The following is a 6,000-nucleotide window of genomic DNA, read 5'->3' as shown; positions in this document are numbered from 1 at the left end:
TGTTCAGACCTTCCTTAAAAGGATATCCAATATCTGGCTACTAATTTCTCGCCATTGTTCTCGGTTCTCAGTGAAAAGACGCCAGTTTTTGGTAGGTAGTTTTTTCGTACCAGAAAATTTAGGGGTATCAGAACTGTAACCTACTGAGAGATTTAGAATACTGAAGGAACTAGGTAGCTTACCATGACGTTGAATAAATTACTGTGTGATTGCCAGCAATCACAGCCTTGTAGTAATGAAAGCATGATTGATCTGGATATGTGCATTCGAAAAGTTGAGATATGTAAACTTTTCTAATCTGTTCGCAGGTTTTGAATGGGAGCCTACGGAATCAGACGTTTTCGAAATTTTTATGAGCAAAATCTAATTTTTCGCCTTTTATCAAATAAAAATCTTCCTAACCGTATTTATAATCTTACTGTTCCGATATGCAGCAACCATATACTTGTAGTGGCATTGGGCCCTAACCACACGATCTTCAAAGCTAAACACGAGACTACTGGGAAAATAGACATCCAACATTTAACGTGGAGAAAAACCTAACGGTGGGGAATGCGGGAGGAATGAATTGAATCAATTTGAATTGATCGAATGGCATGGCTTGACCTTGCAGGCGTGGTCACTCTTGAGTGTTGTTATATATCGTTTATTCATATTAAACATACTGTTCATTCTCTAGTCTAAGTTTGTCCAATGCCACTACAAGTTTGTCCTCCATCAGATAGTGCTGATTGTTACGATGGGATGAGTTGGTATAGATGATGATGTGACTTCATTGTAAGATCTTATAGATTAGGTAGTTATATCATGACAAATCTACAATTTTAGGATTAGGTCTATAATTAGAGCAATACTAATATCGAGGTAGACCATAATCCTACATACTTTTCTCTAAGAGACCAAATAAGTTTAGTATTATTTTTTATTTATAACTTTAACATTTAAACAATAGCATGATATTTTTCTGCTTATATTGGCTGTAACGAACGAAATACTAATATTCGGTTTGAACGCAGAACTAATGAACCAAAGTTTATCCGATTAGGCCAGACTACGTCCTTCTGTATTGCGTACGCATTGTTTCTGAATGAGTCGTTTGTGTTTAAACTCTGTGTTTAACTCGAACAGTTCAAATTTTTAAAAAAGAATCAGGTATATCAAAATTACGAAATACCTCAAACGGTACAGCCTGAGCTATACATTTAGAGGTATCTCTAGCACAAACCAACGTGCTAACCAACAAAAGGAACAGTTAATAAACAAGAGTTCGATACCTGAGAAGTAATAAAACTGTTACCAACAAGATGGGATCAGATATCTGTCTGTAGAGATTCCGACAACCTTTCCAAGTAGACAGCCGAAAGTTAGCAGTCGTACAATAAACCACTCCATGACCCTGAGTTTGATTAAACACGACATTATTGTCAATAGTTTGATATCATGCAACAGTAAACTAAGCAATAAAAGATACACCTTTAGTCAGGATCGAATAAAAAACCCGAAAAAATCAGAGGAACTGAGAGTAGTCTTTGATTGTGTCACTACGTTGGCAGGGGTTTCCCTAAATGATATAAATTATCAAGGACCCGACACCACGGTTGAGCTAGTGTGTATATTATTTCGTTTTCACAAGGAGGCGGTTGCAATCTCTGCAGATGTTGAGGAAATGTTCATGCAAGTGGAGGTTCCTGGGTCTGATCGAGGAGCTTTAATATTTATATGGTGGGAGGAGGATGACATGTCGAGGGAGCCATCGTAATTTTAAATGGCCTCTCATTCATTTAGTGCCAGGTCACCGTTTTGTGCGGACTTCGCTGGGAATAGGACAGTTCAAACATTCTCTGATGGTTATAATTGTTATGTCATAGATTCTGTCAAGAACAATTTGTATGTTGATGATTGCTTGATTTACTTTTCCACCTGTGAACAGGCAAAGACATTTGATAAGCAGACAAGTGAATTATTATGTAGAGGAGATTCTTTTATTTGCTCCCTCTTTCAGCCCCCTTGAGATATGGAAAGGGTGACTTCATCATGCACCATCCTTAAAGTCTTAGATATTCCTAAGGGACATAAGGTTGCGATTTCTAGAAGCTCCCACCTTCAAAGGACCTATCCTTGACAATCAGTTGCACATTCGCAACGCAACCGGCGGCCTGCTTGAATATCTGGGCTACCTGTTCCTCCGATCTAGATATTTCATCAAGTTATCTGTTTTGTTGTTTGTTTTAGCACATCACTATGTCTATTGTGCGCACAACCTATTCAGGCGCGTTTATGAAAAGTTTACAACCTTTCGCTATACGGGATACAAAAAGGTACAATCAGCGACATCATGGTGGCTGGCAATATGCATTGAAACAAATGAACAGTAATCAAATATGGATTACCGAACTTCTAACATCTAACTGGTCATCATTCAAAATTTATCGTCACAGTCGATCAAGGTATAAGAAAAGGAAACTTGTTGAAATACTTTATGCTGAGAATTCTATGTTGTACCAAAAATATAATGTTGAATAAAGCTTCTAATAATAATAATAATAACTTTCATGAAGCGCGCCAACTGTGATACTGACTGAAACCATCTACATTCATATCTTTTAAATTATCAATCCAGCTGAGTAATTTACTACAGTGGATATTGTATCATTTGTAAAAATTTGATCTTGCCTGTAAACTGGCGTGTCTCATGTAACAAACTTTTATTTGAGAATAAATTATTATTATTATTATAAATGGATCACCAACTCAGAAGAACTAAGGACCATCTTGCCTGATGTTTGTAAAGAAGAGTATTTGATAGAAATGCCAACGAGTTACGATACCACCCACTGAACTCTAGTTGAAGAATGGGTTTTCAAACAAGATGTCTTTAAGTTTTGCTGCGATGCACCAGAAAGCCTCTGACTAGAAGAGGGATTCTATCTGTTTTTTTCTTTGTTCGATCCTCTGTTCTAGTTGTTCCAGTCTGCCTGATTGCCAGATTCCTCTTGCAAAAATTCTGTAAATCTAAAATGGGTTGGGATAAACTACTCACTGAGCCACAAATGTCCACATGGCTAGGTTGGATAACTTTTATGCATCAAATAGGTCATGTTACGTAGGCAGGTCGAGTAGGCGTACTGTTGTAAGTCCCACTTGCTCCTCTAGTATAAGCTGCTACAGAATGTACCATGACTAAAGGCATGGAAGCGGCTTTGCGTTGTATAAAGGGATTTTCGAGGCCGGTGTAAGATCTATTTTGAAGGTTTTGTGTGAAAAATCCCTCCATTTATATGTTTGTAATTTGTTCCTATTGATCCCTTCAGTTGTACATTTTTTAGTCTTTTTGTTTCCATTTGAGATGGTAATATTTGTATTTTATTACAGTTTTTATTTTTCTTACGCCTTTACTGAGTTTTCACTTTTTTCCTGAAATACATTTATGTTGTTTTAGTTTATAATTAGTCTTGGCGGCAACCATATTGATTTGTTCCCCATTTGGTCGTATTGCTTGCATTGACTGGAAGTGTGCATTTTTGGTTGTGAATTGAAGCACTCTTTCAGAATCGGAAACACCCTGTGTTATAAAGCAATCAAATATTACTTTTTGAACGAATGACATTTATTTGATGCGTTTGGGAATTTTCTTACATTCTTTATCCACTCGTTTATTTATTGTTATTTAGATTTGCTAACTGGCTGAACAATTATTGGTTGGATAACGGGGTCTTAGTACTTGTTTAGTGAGTAATGTATATTTATATTTATAATGAAATCTAGAACAGTCATTTACCCAGTCACCTTATTTTGATTTTAACTGGGCAATAGCGCGTATCTAAGATACCTAGACAGTTATTATTCATTCCGAACCTTAGTTTTAATTCTACAAACTGAATGACATATTCTTGCTGTAAACTTCCAGGTCAACCGTTTCACAGTTAAATTTCTGTTGATGGTGCTGAACTGGTTATTTATGAAGTCTAGTTAATTTAAACCCTGTATTAGATGGTTACAATGAATATGGTTGACAACAGCAAATTTATTTGCAAAATCACTTCTCCTTTTATTCCTGAGTTCTAATGTCTGAATTCAATCAGCCAAAGAGGTTTGCTCTCGTATCGTTCTCATAGGAGTTCTAATGAACTAAAATATCTAAGATGAAGAATGCCTGTAACTAAGGAAAGGGATTTTGGAATTGCAATATTATTCCAGCTGTATGATTTATCAATCTAATTTTCTATATTTCTCTGAATCACGACTTATTTTTCCCCGTGATATCTACCATTTTATTCTGTCGCTGTATTGTTTGGTTTACATAAGGATAATTTTGAATTTTCTGTGTATTGGTAGGATTGCCCATTAGTATAAGCCTTGGTGTCGGGTTTGTTATCTTGATAGTTTTCATGCAGTGTGGGATCACCAGATCACCGACTTCCTTTGTTGGTTTTATGCCTATTGATGGCTTTGAAGTGGATTCGTGTGGGAGATATTTCAATTCGTTTCTTCATATGATTAAAATGCCGCAATGTATTTGGGCATTTTCGGACAGGGATTATTCACGACTTTATTTATGAGTTACTGCGCTTCCGGTGTTGTATCTGACGGTTTGCTTAGCATCGGTCGGCTTCAAATTCATTTGAGTTTCAAGTCTTCATATATTAGTCCTGGGTACTAACAGATGCAAAATGATGTTACTGAGTGACACCGTCCTGACGGGATTTTATGTCATTGAGGGCGCTGCTGACGAAATTATTAGTTCATCCCTACTAATTCTTTCTAATGATGGAAAATATGTTTTTTTACAATGCATATTAAAATTCTTGGTAAAATTAAAGTTTTCAGTCTCGTACTTACTGGATTAGCAAATACGCTGGATATCGAGGACTCCATTAACATTCCCCTTGTTCATTTGTATCTATAGCTGTTTAACTAAAATTATGGTGTTAATGGGAAATCGACTGGCTCAATCGAGCTTCGATTATAAAGCTTGGGTTGTTTTGAAAGATTTATGTAACTTAGTAGGTCGGAGATGCATTATGCTTTAGTGTCTTTGTTTCAACAGCAGTGAATACAGACAGAAAGTCAGTGTTGAGTCGAAAATAAACTCGTTTTGAATGTACTGGTACTTGTTGTTCAGTGTCCTTTGATCTTTTATCTGGTACTCGGAGTTAGCATATACAGTAACTGTGAGCGTGCACCAGTATTATTGGCGTATGGTATATTTACCATTATTAATGATAACCAAAGTGAGTATTTTCTAAATCAATAACCCCTAATGCGTCTAGTGAACAATGAGAAATAATTTGACAACAGCTTATTAGCTTTCTACTTAACGCTGTATTGACCAGTAATGAATGAGTTCCCTGCCCCTAAGGTATATGACTCAAATCGCTATTTAATGACGCACACTGATTCATATAGCTAAAAAAGTAAAGTGATTCGGTAATCTAAGGTTTGGAACTAATTTGAAAAAGAGTAAATATCTAAAATCCATACGGTACACCCGAAAAGGAAATTGACCACACAACCAATTTGTAGACACGAGACTGAATACAGCTAGATCACAAAAATATGAATAACGAGAATATTAATAACCACCAAACTAATCATTTTTTATAGAATAACTCTTTGCCTAAAGAAGTCAGAATGCTACCCTACAGAATAGTCAACTTTTACATACTCAAAGGCAACGAATCGAAACCGTGAAATAACAAACAACTAAATTATTAGGAGCAGTAGAGGCTGATGGCCTGTCAATAATAGGCATTCTCAGCTAACTGGAAGAGCAGTTTACTTCGAAAAAACAGTTCAAGTCAATTAATTTAAGGAAGTTGTGGTGTTTGAATGAACTAATGATTCTTTTGTACTTGTTGAATGCTTGATTTCGAATTCTAAATACAATACATTTGTTTGTGCTTGTGTCTTACTTTTTAATTCAGTTGCGTTATTTCTGGGATTCTTAGTTCTTACTAGAATTCAAGTAATTCAAATATTATACTGGCGTCACGATGGAGC

The sequence above is a fragment of the Schistosoma haematobium genome, chromosome 6 (assembly GCF_000699445.3).
Source record: "Schistosoma haematobium chromosome 6, whole genome shotgun sequence".
NCBI classification, from domain to species: Eukaryota; Metazoa; Platyhelminthes; class Trematoda; order Strigeidida; family Schistosomatidae; genus Schistosoma; species Schistosoma haematobium.
Note: the sequence above shows the minus strand (reverse complement) of the source record.